The sequence below is a fragment of the Chamaea fasciata genome, unplaced genomic scaffold (genome assembly GCF_029207755.1).
Source record: "Chamaea fasciata isolate MVZ Bird 193981 ecotype frontalis unplaced genomic scaffold, bChaFas1.0.hap1 SCAF_3, whole genome shotgun sequence".
NCBI classification, from domain to species: Eukaryota; Metazoa; Chordata; class Aves; order Passeriformes; family Sylviidae; genus Chamaea; species Chamaea fasciata.
The window spans coordinates 67,810,003-67,833,081 of record NW_027094088.1 but is presented as its reverse complement, the minus strand read 5'-3'; the positions used below and the strand labels follow the sequence as shown (position 1 = coordinate 67,833,081).

At 43.3% G+C, this 23,079-nt stretch overlaps 1 protein-coding gene across 11 annotated transcripts in view; it reads right to left on the bottom strand.

The window, feature by feature from the left end:
* The window catches only part of FYN (FYN proto-oncogene, Src family tyrosine kinase), a 139,646-nt gene extending 117,267 nt beyond the window's left edge, over positions 1-22,379 (bottom strand). Inside the window, exons 1-2 of one of the 11 annotated variants that reach the window (XM_066179392.1) lie at positions 22,047-22,378; positions 4,106-4,219 (exon numbers count right to left, since the gene is read on the bottom strand). The gene's annotated coding sequence lies outside the window, so the exon portion shown is untranslated. Of the gene's footprint in view, positions 1-4,105; positions 4,220-15,209; positions 15,639-22,046 lie in introns of those variants that run through there. The other 10 variants (XM_066179393.1, XM_066179389.1, XM_066179387.1 and 7 more) reach the window with 10 other exon arrangements.
* Between the last annotated feature and the right edge of the window lie 700 nt (positions 22,380-23,079).

The following is a 23,079-nucleotide window of genomic DNA, read 5'->3' as shown; positions in this document are numbered from 1 at the left end:
GGGAGTTTTGAAAGCAAGGTTTTCATTGTACTCAGACACAAGAAGACTGAAGTCTCAGTTTCATCCCACTTCACAGGTGTAATGAAAGCAGTCTTAATAAACAGATGGTAGAAGATTTCAGTTCTCAAAGAAGTGAAACTCTCAATACATGGACATCTAGCATCTTTTCACAGTGTTTTTGTGACACAGATGCTTTGGACACACAGCAGTACAATATGTACTACTACAAACTTGCTTAAAAGCACCTTTCCTGGACTCTGAGGCAACTGCACTAGAGCTGTATTTCAGATTTTTTAAATTGAATAATTTTTCCTTCATATGCTGTTTTAACACAAGCGCCTCTAAAAATGAATCACAACATGATTACTCTTTCATAAACACATACTACTGGCGTGTAGTAAAATTTGTCAGCACAAAACACTAACAATCTTAAATAAACTCAAACAAAAAGAAGTAAAATACAAAGGACTGTACAGTCCATTTGGGAAATGCTTCCTGAACCTGGAGAGAGAGAGGCTCCCTGCAGTGCTAACATCTGCACAAGACAGAAAATTTATTTCCCCCTCTCTCCAGAAAGAAAGAGAGATGGAGGGAGAAGAGGAAATGGCAGACAGCAGATAATCTCTATTTTACACCAACAGACAAAATGACAGTGGAAAAGACTTCTGCCCTCTGGGGTTCACAGGAAACCAGTCACAGGATGTGTCCCTTTCAGTTCAGTAAGTATATGCTCTGGCAAATTATGTCATTAAACATGGATTTTTCTTAAAGTTACAACCACAAGCAGCATGCAAAATCTCTTACTGTTAGTATGTTGAAGAATATGAACATAGTTTTAAATAAATATTCATATATTTAAGTCTAGAAGCAATGACACAACACCTGGTTTTTATATATATAAACTTATGATCAGTTCCATTTAGCCCAAGGAAGAAAACCTCTCATGGACACAACTGACCTGGGGTTGATTTGGGGTGATGGGTTTTATTTGTATCTAAAAAAAATGAAAACTGAAATTGCAAATCCAAGTTCCATCGAAAGGCTTTCAGGTAACCTTTTCTCAGAGCACAGTATAAATGTTTACCCAGTTCTCTCAAAATGTCATCAACATTGTGTTGGGGACATGCCATGCAGGCACTGAACCAGCTTTTACCCATACAATAATGTTAATGGGCACAGGATGTGATTGCATTTTTATCTTTCCTTTAGACTCCTTAAAAATGTTTCATCAAGTGTCCAAATACTACTGACCATGGGCTTTTCAGGATTTTCTTTTTTATTATAATTCATAAGTAGCTTATACAAGCACATCAGGGATTATAAGACTCAAATGCTGTTTTGTGGCTTTAAAAATATCTTTACTTCAAATAAAAGTCAGTTGCCAAAAAAGATCTCCTCACCCCTGACCTCCTCTAACAATCCTCTCCCTTCTCCTTCTAAAAACCAAGGGAGCAGTAACAAAACAAACAACAACAACAAAAAAATCCCCCTCCCCGGCAAAAAAGTAGAAAACCCCAACAACTTACAGTATCTCTGATAGTTTGTCAAACCTGTCATGTTCAAGGTAAAAGTCATTATAACACTGAAAACGAGAAATTTTTGAAAAACACAAAGAACATAACCTTTTGGTTCTATTCTATTGTTTTCTGATAGACACATGCCAGCTGTTCAATGACTATTTTAATGCCTTCTACTTCCACTGTCAGTAAAAACAACAAAAAATTTCAGTTCACATTTAACAAAGAGTTCATTTACAAACACCTCATTTAGGAAGTAAAATTTGTATGTAGTTTCATCCCTGAATGTCTTCTGTTCATTCGATAACCTCATTCACCAGCACAAGTGCATTTCACAATATCCTATCACCCCACACTGCCACAGTAGAGAGATTTATATATATCCTTGAAGTCTCTTGCTGAGAGTCAGAAAAGGACAGCTTGATGAGTTTGTCCTTTGACATGCAAGGAGCCCAAACAGCTTCCAGAAGTTTTTTACCTCTTATTTTTAAACAGATGATGAACTGTTATAAATTTAAGAGATTTTAACTTGGGAGTATTAACTGTCAAATGAGATGAGGGAAGTGAGATCATAGGACTGAGCTCTTTGCAGAAATGCATGGAAAGAGGTGCTGATGGTTAATTAAGATTGTGTTGACAAGTGCCAAAAGTCAATTCTCAATTTCTCCTACAACTTTCAAGTATAATTAGGTTTAAAATAAAACAGAGTAACAGTGCTGACAGACACAGGATTGCTTGTTTATGTTCTGACTCTGCTTTGTATTACCTGTAAAGGACAGTAAGATTTCATACATATGCATTAAAGAGCTGCTTCACATTCTTTGACTGAAGAGCTCTTAGCATGGTACAGACCGAACTCCTAAATACTAGTGTTTAAAAAAAACAAGCAAAAAACTCTCACAACCAATCAAAATGAAACAAAACCACTCTGGTCACCGCAAACTAGAGCCAGGTAATTAGAAAAACAGAAGTCCCATTTGTAAGCCCTTCCAGGGTGCCAGGCTTCCTGGTAGTGTAAACTCTGCTGTCGCTAACCTGCTGGGGTGCTCAGAAAGCCAGCCTGTGGCTCAGACCATTCCCCACACACACGTGTACAACACCCTCCCACCCACAGGAAGGGGAGATCAGGAGCCTGGGAACGCCTACTGTCCCAACAGCACCAAATTTCCACTCTGCATTGTGTCTCGCTGGTTTCTCATTCGCAGAAAGGCTGGTTTGTCATCTTTGCCACAAGCACTGCAGGCAACAGCAAATTAGTGTGGTTCACGTGTGCTGACTTGCAACACCAGTTTGTAGTGAGAGCTCTCTGGTTACTGAGTGCGGTGCTTCATACCTGAACAACAGAAAGCCTCACGCCTCAGCTTTCACCCTCCCACACCTCACTGCAGATTTGTGTTAAAGAACAATTACACACGTTTGCATGACACAAATATTAAGGCTTTGTATGAAGTTATGCACCCAAACCCCAGACTTCCCAGAGCTGTTACTGGTTGTGCAGCTCACATTTGTCTGCCCTCCCCCAGCTTGCCCATGACTTCACTGTGATGAAGCTCTTAATTACATGGTCACACAGAAAGCTTCCCACAAGAGCAGTCTCCCCTTCAGTGCCTAAAAATGTCTGGTGCTTATTCAACGTGGACATTTAGTACTTTTTTTTCCCCCTTTTGACATTCACTGTCATTTTACAGAATGATCTTCTCAGCTTGCTCCAGAAACACAACCGGCTCACTTATGGGCCCCTGCACTGCTCAGCACATGAGTTCTCCCTCACAAAGCATGCATTTTTTTATTGCATCCTAAGACACCAGGAGTATTATTGGTACTTGATGACAAAGACAAGATAAGCTCCAAAGTTCTTTATTTAGGCGCCCAGTTTGAGAGAACCAAGGCCTGATTATGCAGTACATCCACAGCAATGAGTCCATTGACCTCCTTTGCAGTTGCACTAACTTGATACTTCTCCAGTCATCCCAGAATTTGTTAGATTGCTATGCAGCAAAATAAGTCACTTCTCTTAACAGAGTGTGCTTAAGTGGAGCCTCTTTCCCAGATGCCTGGCAGGTCTCTTGCCTTTTCCTCCCCACAAACTTCCCCACCGCTTTCACATGGCACCTCCCAGCTCCGGCAACAGGTGAAGCTGTGATTCAGCAGGAGACAATCTCTCCTGTTACTGCCTTGATCTGCTCCACGGGGCACTGAAGTAAACAGGGATCTTCTCAGCTGAAAAGCCCAGGATCACATCAGGCAACCAAAACCCAAACTGTAACACACAAACACTGATACTGCTAACACTTAAGCATCCTTGAAAAAGCATCAGGAAAAAGAAAAAAAAATCAAGGAAACATTCTTTGAAATGAGACTATTTTAAGATTGTTAAAAGCAAATGTTTCCCATCCACTGAGAAGTTCTCATCACATGAGTGCGTGTGATTAATCAGCAGGCTGATGCACAATCTCTTCTTTTTAAGCTCGGGGAGAAATGGGAAACTTCATGCTGTTTTTTTTACTGCTGGGTTAACCACAATCAAGGGGGAGGACAAGGGGTACACATCACTTCATTTATCAACAGATTTCATGGGTTGTTGCTACCTGCAGAAGGAAGAGCCCAAGACCTCAAATCTTCAATTCAATTACCTCCAGATTAGACAAAGCACACTGTAATCTGTGACTTCTTGCTCAACTTGCTTTAAAGTCTTTTCTCGGCTGGAAAACAGATGAAGAGAGGCCAGAGGAATTGGTCAGGATGATTAAAAAGGAGAGAGAATGGGAAAGGAGCACATGAGCAGCCCCGAAAGATAAAGAAGGCTTTTACAAAGTGACAGTGCATTTTACTTGCACAAGAAAAGCAGGCACGAACAGACAAGCTTCCAGGACCTGTTCCATTTTGGTCCACTGTTTCTCCAAGTACACTGAAGATAACAGAAATGCTTTGTGCAAATACAGATGAAAATACAGCTAGATATTAAAAACTCCTCAATAACCAAAGGATGGAGAGAGCAGTTGGAGATGCTCGTCCCTTGAACTCTCTGGAAATCAGTAGTGACCTGTGTTCACTGTATCCTAACTTGTGCCATTAGGACTGGAATGATATAAGACCCATATCCTAATTTTCTACCATGCACAGTTTTGTGTCATTCTTGGAAGCTGTTCTCAGAAAAGCAAGATTCACAAAACCTCAGCTGGCATCTGCCTGCCCTTATTTCAACACACCTGTGTGCTTTGTGGTTTAAGAGGCAGCCTGAGTCAAATGCTGATGTAAATACATACATGTTATGTCAGTTCTGGATACAGACACTGCAAAAAGCCATAAGAGATACTTGGCAGAGATTATGGGTGGGCACTTCTCCTACTTAGCACCCATTACTGAACATTGCTGATGTACATGCTCTAACAGCAGCTGGAAAGCTCTGGGCAATTATTTGCAACTGAGCTGGCAACTCAAAGCTATTCTTCTGTACTTAAAAAACCCAATTTCCCTTAGAGAAGCAGTAGGTTATTAGTATAGAAGTACTGGCAATGCCTTAGGAGCCTCACATCTCCAAACACTCCACTCTCCTCCATAAGGACCTTATAAAGTCCCTTTCAAAAGGCAACATAGCTATTGCAACTGCAAACTTCAACTCTGAAGCAGCTGGGAAGTGATCTGTTATGGATATCTGTTAGCAGACCCCTCAAATATATACCAGAGAGAAGATCATAAAAACAAATTACTATGTGCATTTTATTTTTCTTATAGACACATCTGCATAGTGATTTAGGGGAAGATCACCAGGAAAAAAAGAAAGCACTGTACGGGATGTGAGTGGCCTGGTAAACCTTCTGAAAGTTCAGGGTGTCATTGACTCCATAGTAAGGACCCACACTAAGTGACTACATCTCAGGCAGCCTACCACTGCAGGATGCCTTTGCACTAACTTGCCAGCCCAGGTACTCTGATGACAGCAGTGTGGACGGAAGGACAGACACCTGCACCCCCCTCTATCCTTTTCACAAGAGCAAGGCCAACACCCCAGCCCAAGCAAGCTGCCTAGGAGTGAGCAGCCTGCAGGAGGGTGAACCCAACACAAACTATGTCATCCAGAGGAATAAGTGTCCAACTCAGACCTCATCATGCCTATGAGGTAGCAGCATCTGGCAGAAGGGCAAGCCCCAGACCAATAACACATAAAAAGCCAAACCAAACCCAAACCAAGCAAAATCACCCCCAAAACTCTGTCCAATCTTGAATAACTCTATTAGAGCTCACACATGTGCAGATAAATGCTTTTCCCTGTATCAGTTTAATAAAAGATAATATCAGTTTAAGCCAAGGTAGCACAATTTGTCCAGTTCTACTCAGTGAGAACTAATGCAGGATGCTTACTCACAAAGAGAATAAGAGATGCTTAAACATGACAAACCATTCAATGCTTAACAGGAAGTCTCCAGAAACACCAAGTTTCTCAGCACCCAATATTGCAGCAATGTATTTCTTCGTGTCCCCTCCCTCCTTCTTTCTTTTTTTCTAGAGGATGAATTTATCTCAATTCCAGTAAAAGCTGAAGAAGTAAAGAAAAAAACCCCAGCATGTTGGCTGGTACCTTTGTTGCTGTTGAAAATGGAGAACAAATATGAAATGTCAGAGCATGATACTCCCAGAGGAAAGGGCTGGCCCTAGCCAAAACTTCTAGACTGAAGCATAGACATAGAAACCTCAGCCTGCAAACAGAACTAAAAGTTTTGTCTCCTCCCCTTTCTGCTCAGTTCTCCCCCCAAATTTCCTTATACCACATAGTTTCCATAACTGTCACTGAAATCAAGCAGCAACACCTTAAAGAGATGAAGCAGGCAGTTCCTGAACTTCTAGCGAACAAAAGGGATATAAATGAGACATCCTTTTTGGGACATTGAAAATCTCTACTCCTAGGAAGAAGAGACTGAAAATAACACATTCCGGGTACTACCCATATGAATTTAAATACAGTAAGGCATTCTTTCTGGTTACACACCAATCAACCATTTTTCCAACAAACATGAGGAGGAACAGTACTGGGACGCAGATGCAGCCAAGTCATGTCACTAAAATGCCATGACTGGCTGGTAGAGCAAGTCTGGGAGATTGCTGGGTATGCCTAGAAGGCAAACTGGCTACCAGGATTTCAAATCCCCTATTGAGCATTGTGAGTTCATGTGGCTTGGGTTACTTTTGCTCTATAAAAGCCTGATAAATAAGTCTTCTGATAAAGATTCCACATTGAAAAGAATGGGGAAAAAAATCGTCACTTTGGGTATCAAGCAGCTACACTTTGAACTTCCTAGAAATAAGGGTCACTGAATTTAACTATCAAGGTGTAATCATTGGACCAACAAAGCTCTGTTTCTTACTAAAGCATCCTCCTGTTCTCCCCTTTACTTCCTAGTTAATTGTATGGTTGAGCCTTTCTTTTCACCTTCCCTTTTGCTCCATGTCTCCTGCCAACCTAAAAAGGGTGAGAGAAGAGCTATGGCTAGTCAGGGAAAACACACATGCTGACTTGGTTTGGCAGCATCCAGGTGTTTGACATCCACAAGCACCGAGTTCAAGAGTCCCTTTAGGAAGGTTAGAAGCAGTGTCTGAGGGACAGGTGAACCAACTGCTTAAGACTTGTGCCTACAAGAAACAAAATACACAAAAATCCATGCTTTTAACATTTATTTCTTTTCTATGTTAAAAACCTCACTGTATTCCTTAATACTTTTTAAATTTTGCAATACACAGGACAACAGTACTGTGTGGTCCCTCACACTACAGGGACAGGAGGCTGAAGGTACAGTTTCAAAAAGCCATAAAAGTGGCATGAATCTTCAAATATTCATTATGTAAATCAAAAAAAAAAGTTCTTATACTTTGTATTATTCTTAGTTTGCTTGAAAAATATTTCTCTTAAAGAATGCAAATTTGAACACAGGCAAAAAAAAAAACAAACCCCAAACCCCTCCTCAAAAACCTGGTATTAAAAACTGAAGCAAAGGAACCCAAACTACATGTGCCAACAAGGAACTTAAAATTTGAGGAATTCTGGCAACTCGACAGAAATGAGCTCTTGTAGGAATACCAAAATTAGGTTAGCAGTTTCTTGTGAACATCAGGTAAAGATGAAAACGCCCCAAAACCACAACAAAACTACTGCCAAGAAGGTTTATGCTGCTTTTTCCAGGGCTTGGCCACTGCTAATTAATAAAAATCATTATCCAGGTCTCTCTCCCTTTGAGTCAAAAAGGGGTGGGATGTCTTCAATATGTTCTCCCACTCCCCCAAAACCCAAAGGAAAAGGTGTTCAAAACCAGTTAGCTATATATACAGACAATGGGACATACTACACCTCTAGGCCAAGCATGCGGCACATACTCAGATTTAAGCACATCACCAAAAGTAGTCTGCAAAATCATAATTCAGAGATAAAGTTACTTGAGATCCTCCCTATCCTTTTGTTTTAATACACTGTATGCCTTACTGTGCCTCTTTAGCATTTGTGCTAATCACTCTTTTAGTTCCTAAAAAGTAATTCTTGACAAAATGACATTGGAAATTCCTACACCAAAGAACCAGAGGGAATAAGAAGCCACCTTAAAACAGCAGTCTCTGTTGTGATCATCTTGTGATGATCTCTGGGTCAAACCCCAAGGCACCACTTTTCAAGAGTTAAGCCGCCACATGCTCGCCAGAGAATAAAGTCACAAGAAGATGAGAAAGAAAAAAAAAAATCTGACTCACATCTATAACATGAAAGGACCATTTCTGACGTTTTTGGTTCATACACATATTGCACACAGGCAGCCAAGGTCAGTTATCCTGGAGGGCATCTGTATCTTCAGGGTGGTTTGAGATTTGGCTGGGATGGAAGGGGTGAGGGCATGGGGAGTCAGTGGGCTTGTCTGTTTGGACAGCACTGATAGATAATGCTTTAACTATTGCCGACAGGGAAGACAAAATAGTGCCAAATGCCTCATCCTGAGCAATGCTCCAGCTCTTACCACTCCTTTTATAGAGGACTTCCCTTGTTTAATTTCTTTTTTTTTTTTAAGAGACTAAAAACAATATACAAAGAAGTCAGTGTATTGCTAGAAACATCTGCCAATGTTAACATAAGAAAATTGAGAATATTTTTAGGATCAGCCTCTGCTACACCCATTTATGCATCAGCAATTTCAAAACAGCATAGATCATCTGCAAATCAACTCTACCAACTAGTCTTCCAGACAGAGCAATCAAAGTATATATATTAAAAGTACCTGAGTCACACTTGTGGAGCCAACCTCAAAATAATTTGAATGTGTTAGATTTAATTAGAAGGTGTTGACAAGTACACAGACATTTATTCCATAAGAAAAAGATAGTCACCTTTGAGATCAGCAGCAGCAGCCGCCACCACACTACCTTGAACCTCAGCAGCCAAATGAACATGCAGTATCTATCTCTAGCTCTGAACTCCCACCCCTTCTTCCTCCCCTCCACAACCACTGAAGTATTTAAATAATTGAGATTGGTAACACTGGCTTCCAGTCTTGCGACCATCCAAATTTTACTCAGGGTCAGGATGCAGGAGACTAAAGGTGCTGGCATTGTCTGGAGTAGGTACTAATCTCCAGCACTCAGCACTGTTTGTTGCCTCATGTCCCAAACTTCCTACCAAGATAATACACATCACACTCTTCAGAAAAGGAGTTTTTGTGACTTCTCTATCTTGTTGACAATAACCTAAGTTTAATCTTGCGTAGCCCACTTAAACAAATATTAAATGTGAGTTGAAATACATCCCCCTCATCTTCCCATTGGAACTATTTTACTCAAGCCGCAACCAAACACCAGAAAGCTTGCGAGCTCTTCACATGACTTAAATCAAAACTGGAAAAAAATTCTGAATACTTTCAACTGTCACTCTCTCCCCCACGAGAGCTTAAATATTGGACCAAGTGACCCTAGTTTCTGATTAAATAAAAGCAAATAAATAAAAGCATGCACCCTCCTGACCTGGTGAACCTCACCTGGGCAGCCAATAGTACCTGGGGAAGGTCTGTGACCCCATTCATTACTGTGAACAGGCAAAACTCCCCATTTGTCCACACAAAACAGTGATCAGATTAGCAGTAAGCCTCCACTTTGAAAAATGCCTTGCACAAAGTCCTTCTGCTAAGTAGCAATGCCTCAGTAACCTGAATGAGCTGTGTAACCCAAGGGTTGGTTCCATACCAGGAGGGGCACCTTGCTTGCTCTGAGCTGCAAGCAACCTACAATGGTAACCGTACTGAGTGAAAAATTAAAACTCATTTTCTGGGGCTGGGCAAAAAAGTAATCCCTCTTTTTATTTTTTAATCACCGTGAATATAAGCAGTTCTGCAACATTATGGTCAGAGCATTGTGAACACCCATTAGCTCAAGGATAAACAGCTCATGGGAGATGAGAGGATTTGCAGGCCAGGCAAGGCAGGTGAGCAGTGGAGAAGACTGAGGTAAGCAAGCATGAAGACAGGATTGCTGTAAGCAGGGTTATGGGAACAGAACAGGTAAAAGAGGGACCACTAAAAGCTTCTAGAAGCCACAGCCAGTGCCACAGAGATAGAACAAACACTCAAAGAAAAATCAGGAGGAAAACAGTGGAAGCAACAGCCAGAGTAGGAAGGGAGACTTTGAACAACTTCTCTAGTGGAAATAAATACTAAAGGTTAAATAAAAATTAAAAAAAAAACCCCACAGGAAAAAAAAAAAAACAGTCTGACATTTCCCCTCCCTTGGCAACCTTCCCCAGCTCAAACCTCTCTACCACTTCCTTTTACAGTGGGCTGTTAAGGCTTCTTTTTTCTTTGGTGGAACAGACACCCAGGAGGTCCTGTAGGCACAGCAAGCGCTCAGCCCAGGCATCTCCCTGACCATCAGTCAGTCAGGCAGCACAAACACGCACTCAACACCTCAGACACTTGCCCTGACATAGCTACTTGTGACCCAGAATTTCCTAAATATTCTTATATTACACATTAAAGCAGGTACACGCAAGTATAAAATCTACACCTTCAGCTGGTGTCGCACACTGGACCTCTGAGCTAAGTGGTGGGAGGCACACACTCCTAGAAGCAGCAACAACTGCAAGGTAAGTCTCACATGCACATGTTTGATGATGGTTGGGGTTTATCTTGTACTCCGGTTGTTCTGTGTTTTTTCAGGCAAATACTAATTTCAGTACTTAAACCACTAATAATGAAATTTTCATTTTGTGTGTGTTTCGAAAAAATAATCAAATAGTGTAGGAAGATTCGGCCTTAAAAAAATACAAACTACAGCAATCACATGTAGTACATCAGTCACCTCTAACAGCCCACTCACAATGACAGAGCCTTAGAAATCTAGTGGAGAAGAAAACACCTTTTGGATATAAAATTTTAAGCACAAGTTTTTGTCCCACAGCTCCTATAAGGCTCACCTGGATGGCACAACTCTTATTTCAATCCTCGTATTTGCTACCAAACATCAACTTTAAAGTGGGTAACTTAGCTAATAGCCAAAGTATTGCCAGAAAAACAAACCGAATACACAAAATGCATCTCTTTGAATATGCTGTTTACTATGCATTTTCTTCACTGTTTTACCAAAACATGTGATCTCACTGCTTCAGGTTATATTGCATAATGAGGCACGAAGGACGGGTGCAAAAAAAATTCACTAGAGGGAAACCGAAAACCTTTGCAGCCTTCTGTACACAAACACTGGATTGGTCACCTCCTTTGTGTAACTTCAGCAAAGGACCATCATTGCTCCAGCCCTTTTTGAGGTGACAGAGCCTACAAGTAGTCCCCTGTAAGGGAGAGTTTCCACCAGCTGCAGTTTGAGTGAAATTAAGATACCAGGCAGCAACTGAAGATCTGGCACCAAATAAGCAATCTAATTAGCTGACAGGTGGAGCAAAGTAATTATTCCTCTCTATGCAGCATTTGTGAGACCACATCTGGAGTACTTGGTCTGGTTTGGGAGTCCTGGGAAAAGAAAGACTGACATACTGGAGTGAGTCCAGTGGATGTCCACAAAGCTGCTGCAGCACTTGACAGATGAAGGCAAGATTGAGAATTGGGTTTGCTCAGGCTGTCCTGGGAGGTACTCAAAACCTGCCTGGATGAGGCCCTGGCTTCAAAGTTATCACTATTCTGTTCAGGGAGAGTATTTCTTTCAAACCTACAGCTCATCTCAGAGATGTTAGAAGGACTACTGAAGAGTAGTTTAATGGAAAAAAGAATAAAAAAGTACTAATAGAAAGAAATCTGTTAGCTCTAGAGAGAGATCAGTTACAGAAGATCAATTTTTACAATATGATTGGGTAAAAACCCCATAGGTGATAGTTCCTTTAAACAACATTAGGAGTTTCTCCCCATTGTCTTGCATCCCCTTCTTAAAGTATGATGTAAAAGAATTCAAAGCCACATACTTATCACAATTTAAAAGATTTAGCAAGTTCCCATACCAACAATCACGAAATAAATCGACATGATGTGGTTTGACTGCCATTTTCAAGGTATATTCTCAGAAATTATACCTCACAGTGGCAACATACTGCTGATTATAGAAGAAATTCTTATCACAGTTTGTAGTATCTACATTATTGGCAAACAGATTTTATTCTCCTCGCAGAGTTGCTTACACCTGCATTTTCTTAATTTTTCTGTGATATTTCACTTTTGGAAGAGAGTGTCAAAAACAGTCCTTTAAGAAATCCAGAGATATGTATTAAAATTTCAAGATTAAACCTGAACCACAAGCTCTCTTCACTAGTTTACTTCAGCAAGACCTCACTCATCAAAAATTACTCTCCAGTTCTTACAGTGATACAATTTGAATGCATCTTTCTTTAAACAAGGCAGATTGAAAATAAACATTGCATGCTATCACAGCATCATTGCATACTATCATAGCACTGTGTCACCCTAAAGTTTGTGGGTAGCTGCTCTACATGAAGCTCTCGTAGAGCATAATCACTCTCATTCATGGGGCAGATAACGTAAAAAAAGAAAATAATAATAGAAAAAAATATTAAGTTTAGTAACAACTTTTTAAAAAGCTAGTCTGAGTAGTCTGATGCTATGAAAATGAACATTCATCTAGTTAATCCACCCCTTCTGGTCACTGCTCTGTTGTCTCTTCTTTTCTGTGCCAAGAAGTAAAGTACAGCCTCTACAACACCATACATTGCTACTCAGACACACTCATGGACACATCCCAGTGGTCCTGGAAGCAGTGCAGGCACATGAGCACGGTATTCCTCTGGGCTGCTGGGGCTCACCTGAATCTCACACATGAGCTCCTCGGCCCACCTTGGCATAGCACCGTGCAGGCATACCTTGGGTCCCTGACTTGCTCTACCCAAGGAAATAAACCAAAGCAATGCTGTCCCCCATGCAGGCCCAAACTGCTCTCAGCACAGTCCTGCTGTGCCACGTTAACTCTACCAGATGACAGAGTCCTTCTGCAAGTCACAAACTCACATGACAAGTCATGGAGGAATTGACCACAAAAGCAAGATTAAGCTGACTCGTTCAACACCTACATCTATACAATCAGCTTCATAAAGCAGAGCTAACTACTAACTCTATTGCATGGGGAGAAAAAAAAAAAAACCCCAACCCTAAATAATGTAACCTTGTGATTTTGAATTAAGATTTACTGAAAATGTAAGCAAGAGCAGAGAAAAGGTTACCTCACCCTTAAAGAAGTCACTGAATCACACTGATGGTCAGTGGTTTAAAAAAAAAATAAAAATCTATAAATGAAAGATTTTTTTTTTAACCTTTTACAGGACCAGCAGGAAATTGCTGTGAATGTCAAGTCATCAAGCAATGCAAAGCGATGCTCTCCCCACCTTGCCTGCCATGACTGAGGAGGAGGAAAAGGGACACAGTCTTCCCTGCACACTTTTATCTGCAGCCCTATTTGTTCCTTTTTGGCAGCCCCACTTGAACATTAGGACAAGGAGTTCTGCAGTTTTTAGACATGCCAGTAATGCTGCCCTAAGCAGGAAAGACAGTCAATGCTTGTCTTTTACCTCCCCAAGTGCACAAAAGGTCACTTCCGACCTTCAAGTGTAGGGGATGTTTCTTCCACAAGGCCACAACATTTAGCAGCTCTCTTCTCAGTCAAATTTTTGGGCTCACTACTTTTCCTACAAAAGAGAAACTCCTAGAGAGTTGTCCAAAAGAAATTGAAGCCAATGCTATGTGTGGGTTTTTTTGAGAGCGTACAGCCTGCTATACTGAGAGTTAAAACTGGCTCTTCAGCTTGTCAGCTCCTGCACACTGATCTTATCCCAGTTGTAGGCTGATAGGCTAACAAAGATTTTCAGCAGTGAATACAGCTAATACAATGGGTTTCATTAAACACTTTTTTTCTCCTTTTAAAGGTGGTTTGCCTTGGCCTTTCTGAATAAAATAGAAGAGATATTAAAAAATTAAAAATAAAATAAAAATCCAACAGCTATTTCTCTTCACAAGTCCACAGTATGAGGTCTTCTGAATATAAAAATCACTGATCATTCAAAATTACCTGGAGAATCTAATATTTAGAATTAAAGGCCTGCATATTTAGCTAAAGACAGTAAATTAAAATTACAAATAACCTCAGATACCGTGCTATTCAAAAGATTAGTTTTAAATAGCTTTATTCTTTCGTGAAGAGAGAGAAACCAGCAAAACTCTTTCAATTAATTTGGAAATAGGACTGAGAGTGTTAATGAAATCACCAATTTAAATGCTGCACATCCAAAAATTTAATAATCTGTCGGCTGTCTCACAGATGAGCCCAGAAGGAAATATAGGAGTTTTCAGTTACTTCCCAGGGAGGAAGATGGGCAACAAAACTAGCATTTTTGCTGGTCCTTAGACAAAAATTTTGCTGGATAAGGGCTCCTTCTCTGTAATTCAAAATTTATTATCATATAGTGACAGCATGCAAGAGGACCTGTTCACAGGGAGTCCTAAAAACATGGTGAGGTCATGAAGCTCACCATAAGTGCCCCCCACCATTAACCTCACCACCAAGAGCAAACACTGAGGATTTACTGCCTACTCAGACAACAGTGGTTTTCATACCGAGTCTTAGAGATGCTCTTTTTTCTTGAAAAAAACATTTCATAGCTTCCTAGTAAGGGGGTGCCCACAAAGGAAAACCAGCCCCCAAACCAAGCAAATATCCTTTCTTTTATGGGTGTGAGAGTTTGTTTTGCTTACACCTGCTCTCCCCCTCTGTCCCTGGGGTGAAAGCAGCTGGCTGGAGGACACAATCCTCACTGTCTTCCAAACAGGGCTTTGCGCTGGTCTTCACTGCTAAGTCCTAAGAAATGACCAGGTATGGAATGAAGCTATATGCCCAGCACTTTCATCATCCACTGTGGTGGATTCTGGATTGGAGAACTTCTGAAATAACAAACAACTATTCTTCTCAATTATTCTGTTATTGCAGCAGCCCTCTTGCTAGAGGGTAGAAATGAGCCAAGACACAGACTTCTTGTTTATCACAGCATGAAAAGGGTCCTGGTTTATTCCTCTTTACAGCTTAGCCATCCTGACTCCAACTATTCACTGGCTCTGGCTGCAGCAAGCTCCTATTATAGGTTTCCCTTGCAGCCTCTGACTGATGGTTATTCCCTGCTAAACCATCTCTGCATGTATTAGTTTGCAGACTCTGAATGCAGGCTTTTACCTGGCTAGACTATGACTGCAGGTTCCAACAGGCTCTCACTGCAGACCCAGACTGACCTCACAGCAGTGATTCTCTCTCCCCAGGATCCTTCTTCTTCATGAGCCTCTCATTCCCTCTTCCTCAAAGTTCCTCCTCCTTCATGATTCCCCCTCCCCAGCTAACCTACTCCCTTTTATCCCACTTATCTTTATTGGGTATAGCTGTGCCTCATCGGGGCAAGGCTGTATTGGGTAATTAACACAGCTGTTACTTATCAGGGATGAAGTCACCTGAATTCCCTTCTCCTACAATTCCAGGCAAGAGCATCAACTTCAACTATAAGACCCAGAGCAATTCTGTCGTTTAAAGGTCAGGTACAAAGGGGGGGGGGGAAACCCAACATACTTGTTAAAAAAATAAAAATTAAAAACCCAACATAATTATCTGTACATTGTTATCAGGAACCAAGATAGGAAATACATGATATTCCAAAATCATGCCAGGAAAACCTTCAGAGCTGTCTTTTTTGTAAGTGGTACAGCTGCAAGTCAAAGATCAATGTTACACAGAGTGCTCTTTCACACACAGGTTTTTCAAAAACAAGGGAGGTTGAAAGGTCTTTATTAATACAATGAAAAGCCTTGAAATGAATGTTAAAGTTTATTCGTTAAAAACCAGCAAAACAAAAACCGCAACCCCACCCGCTCCCCACCCCCAACAACTAAAATAATAGAAACTGTAAAGAAGAAGGATGCTAGGAATCACCAGACTGGTCATTAGAGAACCCTCATGGAATGGTAAAGATTTTCTTTAAAAACACACAAACCTGAATAGGATTAATATTAATCTTCATTTTCACAGCCTGTTTAACTTCTCTGTATATCTTCATATAGCAAATTTAGACCTGCCGTAATTAAGATTATCTGGCAAAAATATTTTCAACTTGGACTATACCAAAAAGGCTCGAGAACTATTTTGGTCAAATCTGTTAACAGAGGAAAACTGGAGCCAAGAGGAAAAGGACAATTTTAAACAGAGAAGATATTTCACGCAAGCCAAGCCAATCATTTGAGGTTTTCTCCTTACTCCTCCCAAAGTCACTAAAGCAAGAGTTATTTTCATGTTAAAGTGGTGCCAAACACTGCTTTTCTGTTAAAGCAAATGTCCTCAATCACACACACCCACACACAAGGGCAGCTTCCTCTGCCTGCTTCAGCCAGCTCTTCCCTGGGTCTGTTCAATGTCCCTCCATGCCAGCTACTTCTCTTCTTTATACATTGCCCTGGTGCCATTACCATCACTTTCAACTTCAAAACACTTTCCAAATTCACCACTGTGAGCATCAACACTTTGGTGAATAAAACAGTATTTTCCAAGCATTTTTGGAAGTTTCAGTACTGATGGTACATTTTGTCTGAAATGTAAGGTCTCAATTTCAGGTTATAATTGTCCTCACACAGCCAAAGTTTTAGATGTTAATCTGCCCTTTAGAGCTCCCAGAACCACTGCAAGGGAGCTTGGAGGATGTGCAGATGATCTTCCAGAGGCCACCCCAAGAGCTGTGAAGCAAAGTGAGCTGTGTGAGGTAGAGTTGTCTTCTTCAGGGCTGGCTGGCGACAGTGCCTTTGTTTTGGGGAGAGCAGACTAACTGCTCTCACAGCACAGGATTCGATACTATTAAAAGTATCTCTGGCTCCTCTGAGGAGCTCTGACTGGGATCCTTTGTACTTCAAAGCACTGAACACCACTCACAGCTGCTTCTCAACATCCCTTCTTTCTGGTTGTAGCCACAGGGAACCTAAAGCAGGATGGAACAAAGAACTTCCCTAGGCTAGAAAAGGCCTCCAGTCATTGTTGCCTCCTAAAAAATCCACCAAAATAGAGTAAAACAAATAAGCACTGAAGGGTCACCTTCCCCGTTCTCATCAAAACATTCTCACATTGCAGCTGCCCTGTAGAGTTTATCACATTAAACCACATCTCAGTATGATGAACATCAATGAATTTGCATTAAAAATTTAGGCTTCTGCCTTAAGCAAGAAAGACTTATTACTCACAGATATTTTAGAAAATTATAGTGTGGATGGGGCAACTTTCAGAGGTGCAAGACTTCTCTGAATCGGGAGAAGATGGGCAGGAAAATTTGGGCTAACCTCTCCCCACAGCACCTTGTCACAGCCAACATCACTAGATCCATTCAAACTGGGATGTCTTGATACAAAAAAAGGAGCTGCATATTAGGAAAGGCAAGTTTTAAATTTAATTTGCTCTCTTCCTCCCTCTTGAAAAGAAGATTTAACCTGGACCATCTAATTCAAATCAGTTAATACTGCCAGGCTATCTTTTTTGATAGCTTTTTCAGATGAAAAACATTCATTCAGATTCATGGTACACAAGGAATAGAGCTGGTCAGGAGAAATCCAACAGCCATTTTCTGCAAGATGATTTAGTTATATCCATATCTTAAAGCTCTGCAAAACTGCTGCTGATTTTATACTCCAGTAAAAAGTCAAGGTGACAAAGGTTCTGTTTTGCTCCAAACAGGTGGCAGTATTTTGAGTTGAAATCCTTGCTTTCACAGCAAGTTACCATTTAAAACAGTCAGAAGCAAGATGAGGCATCATGTTTTGATTGACTTGAAGTAATATGATTTTTCACCTCCCCCAGCAGTAGTGATATTGTTCAATTTCGTTTCCGTTCCAAGTGAACTGAAGTTGCAGAAAGAACTCTACAAAATGCGATTGCTTTCCTGCAGCTAGTGGTAAGGACAGCAACAGGGTACTGCTTCTCCTTGGCTGCAACTCCTGTAAGGTCGGGCCTGCTTTTAGTTTCAGGGCTCAAGGACACATCCCACAGACAGGTCTAACTTGACCACTCTCAAAGCAGGAGGCAGATTACCTGCCTGAAACCAAAGCCCTGCCTGAGCTAACAAGTGAGACTGCCCTAGAGCACAGCACTAACGGGGCTCAGGCGCTCGCTCCCTGAGGAGTGCCACACACTCCTCGGATGCACCGAAACAGCTCCAGCCTTTCATGTTGCATCTGCACCTGTCATTTCTCTGTCTGGAACTCAGGCACTAAGGGGCCAAACCCATGACAGGATGCAAATGCTAGAAATCCCGATTCTTCTACAGCAGCACGTTTATCATCTACTGAAATGCAAAATTGGGGGGTTTTTTTTGTTTGTTTGTTTTAATTTTCTGTAGGGTTTTTTTGTTGTTGTTTGTTTGTGGTTTTAGTGTGTTGGTTTTTTTCCTCTTGTTTCTTTTTTTTTTTTTTCCTAATTTAAATTATTATTACTACCTTACCAAAAGCAGGTTAGGGTTTTTAAACTCTAATAGCTAACCTTAAGCCACCAAGCGAGACCCGCAGCAGGCAGGCGGACGCAGCCCAGAAGCTTCACCCCCTTCTGAGGCACTTTACATTGGGTGGCCCTGGCAGCATTTCCCCCGCTGCTGGGAAGGCAGCTCTGAGGTGCACAACGCATTCAGCATGGCACAGCAAGCAGCTCCATCCCCGGCTCAGGGGAGAGAGAGCTATAGGGATCACAACTCAGGGTGCTCCACGCCGAGGCACGAAAACCCTTTTGTGGGTTTGCCTCGAGTAAATGGCTGACTTGCACAATACAGATCTGTAGGCCTTTTGTCACCAAAGGAATCCTTAATTGCTGGATTTCAATGAGACTGCTCGGGTGAACTAGATTTGTCGGTTCAAGTCCTGTTTTTGGAGTAATGGGTCAAAATGACTTGTGAAGACACTTCTGTGGGAGCTGCAGGGGTGGGATAGGGCCAGGAGTTACTGGTTTTCTCCCTCTGAAAGGAAGGTCACTTTGAAAATACACACTGCCAGCAGCAGACTTGCCCATAAAGCAGATTACAAAGCACTGTCCATGACACAAACAAACACCATTATTATACATTCAAAGTAGTGCCCAAACTGACTTCACCAGAACTTTACAGAACAAGTTTGAATCAAATATTAATGCGCACCCCGGAGAGAAGGATGAAGGGAAAACACATGCCTCCAACTCTTTTTCTCCCTGAAGTAAAAGCAGAGTAATGCAGCAAGACAGAAAAGTGAAGATGCTAGTTAAATAAAAGTAATTGGGCATAAGATGGCCAACAGCTCTAAACTTAACACAATTAAACATATGATATTGTTAGATGTACCATAGTACAGTGTGAAATCATCACAAATGTACTGGACAGTTTTCACTTACTTTACCCACAATTTTATTACACTGTAAATCAGTGCAGATGATACCATGTCCAGATTAGTATATCCAGATTAATTCAGCTAAGCCACAGGGCCAGTGGTCACAAAGGCCCTCACCATATCAGACACCACTCATTAATTTCAGATGACACCATTTAGGTATTTCATATAAAGATATTGTGGAATCTATTTTAGTCTGTCAAAAATAACTAGTTCCTCAGCAATGTTTTTCTTACTCATATGAATTAGAAATTTATCACTCAGTCCTAACTTTTAAAGACATTTGTTAAAATGATTAATAACCAACTTCTTTACACCAACTTTTCCTTTTCTGGCTTACATTGACTGCCATGCCCATATGCCAAAGTCATTTGTCCCTCACTGAAGACATGTATTTACTCAACATCAAAATAATTTCCAGAGAAGGCTGTTAAGAGTTTTATACTTAACTTGTATTTTACACCACTATTATCTTTCACCAGCAGGCAACACAGAATTTCTGAAACAACATGCCTGAAGCATAACCCACAAAACACCACAGCCAGTGGCCTACCATCAGACAACTTCATATTGAAAATTGTTTCTTTTGCCAAAGACAAGCCACACTGATGAGGCAGTAATTTGCTGGAGGTGGAGAGGAAGGATGCTTACAGGCACCCTCTAAGAAGCATCTAAACATTTCAACAAATCTGCAGCCTACTATCAACAAAATACAAATTTCTAAAGCATTAGTTATACGATCTTTTTTTCCATTTTCCATCAAAATCATAGCTTTATGGGGTAAAGAAGGCTCAATAAGGAACCCAATGTCTTTTTCACAAGAGATACCATTCTTAAAATTGTTCTTATATTGCAAAAAGACACTGACCTACTGACATCGATCAAGTGCTACCAGTTTTCTGAGCACACACATCAAGGTGCTGAAAACTCCTGAATCACTGGGGCAAAGGTAACAACCTTTCCACTTCACTGATACTAAATAAACGTGCAACTGTAAAAATGAACTATAGCCCCTCCAGTTTCCCACTGGGTCAAGCAGTGGCTACAATGGATGTAACTGAGAAGTTGGAAATGTTGCCTGCCCTCCCTTCCCACTCTGGTATTTTTCTTCTGCACTCCTTTGTTCACTTAACAGAACTTTGTTTGAAGTGTGTTTTTACTCCTTCACTGCATGACCAACCCACACAGTCAGAAGACAGGCTTATAAAAACCACAGATCTCCAGCAGGGAGCTCAACGGTGGGTGTAATATTGGACACAGATCTCCATTCATCATGTACATTCTCTGGATTTCAAGTTGACAGTGTCCCTTTAGCTTACTGTTCCTCCTCATGGGAGACCAGACGAGTCAACCCTAATGAAAACACTTCCTCCACCAGCATATAAACAAACAGATCTTCACCTGCAACTGCTCTCAGCTGCCAGAACGCTAGTTAAAAAGGCATCAAGGAAAAAAAAAAAAAAAAAAAAAAAGAAAAAAAAAAAAAGAAAAAGAAAAAAAAAAAAGGGGGTGTGGGAAGGAGATCCTGAAAAGAGTTACAGCTGCAGGGATGGTGGAAGGAAGGATGTGGGAGTTAAAGAGGTTGTATACAAGGAGGAAAATGACAAGGTCCCAAAGGCGTTCCCAGTCTTGTGCATGCATTTCAAAAGCCCGGTCCGCCCTGGTCACTCGTTATTTAGCATTTTAAGAATCGGAGCATATCCGAGTGATTGATGAGCAACTGCAGAGGGTTGCTTTCCACTCAGCCCTAACCTTCTCCTCCAGCACCTACACAGCCCTGCCCTCCCCGTCACTGCTGAACGGACCAAGGTACCATGGTCTTGTTCCCACAAAGTGACCCCCTTTCCTGGCCAGCCCTCTCCCAGAGCTCACGCACACGCAGCATCCACACAGAGCAGAAATCAGGCGAGATCCCGAGGAAGCAGAGGCCAAACTGAGCATTATTAAGGAGGTCGGGCGACACGTACACTGTGGCTCTGCAGACGCAGCAAAACGCTGGCACCCATGGTGTGGCGTTTGGTGTCTCTCCCTAATCTAAAATGTAGCTGAAAAGGAACTGGCACTAGATCAGCGGCCTCGTCTGGGAAGGAACAGAGAGGCTCTAGGGGAGAGACAAGAAACAAGCCTCTTTTCACATCCTACCACCCTTGGGCATTTTGTGCGTCCCTTCTTTCTTCCCTGAAAGAGGCCTTTGTCACAGACGCGCAAATCCTATACGATTTATTTCACAGGGAGAGAAGGTCTTTTTATTTATTTCCCCCCTCCCCTTTTTCGCAGTTCGGCGACAACAAATACGTCCCTGTGCTGCGCCCCCTCCCCTCTCCCCGGCCGGCGTCCGCGGGGGCGGGGGACCCGGACACGGGCGACCCCTGGGCACGCAGGGGCCGCGCACGGGCAGGCACCGGCGCTGCCCCCGGCCCTGCCCGCGGCTCCCGGCGGGGGAGGCGGGCGCGGGGTCCGCGTGTGCCTGCGTGGGGGAGACCCGCAGCAGCGCGGCCGCCTCCCCTCGCCGGGAGCCCCCGCACCCCATCCTCGCTCGGGCGCACAAAGGAAACAGACCCGCCGCAGCATCCATCCATCCATCCATCCATCCACGCATCCCCCCGCCCCCGCTGGCCCGGGCGGGCTCCGGCCCCTCCGTTACCTGAGGCGGCTCGGCTCGGCTCGGCTCAGCTCAGCGCAGCGCGGGGCCGGGGCGGCGCCGCCGCACTCGCATCCTCCTCGCTCCGCTCCTCCGCCGGCTGCCCCCGCCCGCCCGCCCGCAGCGAGGGGCGCCGCTCCGGGCGCCGCTGCCTCTCCCCGGGGCAGACGCGCTGCGCCGAGCCGCGGCCGGGCGCGGAGGCGGCGACTCCGTGCGGCGGCACAGCCGCAGCCTGGGCAAGGATGAGCTCGTATGGGCTGTCCGCGCTGCCGCTGCCGCTGCCGCCTCGCCTCCGCTCCGCTCCGCTCGGGCGAGCGCGGCTCGGGCGCTCCCTCCCACCGGGGCTCCTGACAGATGGCGCAACCGCAGCGCCGCCGCCGCCGCCCGGCCCCGCTCGCCCGCCCGGAGCCGGCAGCCCCCCCGCCCGCCTCGCCCCTCCGCGGGGGCGGCCCCCGACTGACAGCGGCGGCGGCCAATAGCGGGGCGCAGCCCGCAGCAGTCGCCACTCTGATTGGTGGGAGGCGGGGGAGGCGGGGCGCGGGGCCGCGGGCGGGCAGCGCCCACCGACGCCCCCGGGCAGCGGCCGCCGCTCCGGGAGCTCGGCGCGGCCGTGACGGAGGCGGACCCGGGCTGGGAAGGGAAGGGGACCGGGGGCGAAGAGGAGGGAGAAGGAAGGAGAGGAGGGGTGGTCGCTCCACGTTGCGGTTCGCCACCGACAGCTGCCGGCGCCGGAGCGGTTTCCGATGCTCCGCGCACCGCTGGGGCGCCTCGGGAGGAGGAGGGAGGAGTGAGCCGAACGTCTCAACATACCCGATGAATGGGAGAACAATCTTAAACAGATTATGCGTCTTTGTGAAAGACGACGGCTTGTTCTACTATTACGATTTTTTTTTATCCGTAATTCTTGAAATTGGCAATAGTGGGTGGTAAGGCAACGGCGGTAATGAAATATGCGGAGGTTTTCCAGAGTTATGATTTTATCCTTTTTTCCACATTTAATCGCGGAGCATTCAGCCAGCCGTGTTGGGAGGAGCGT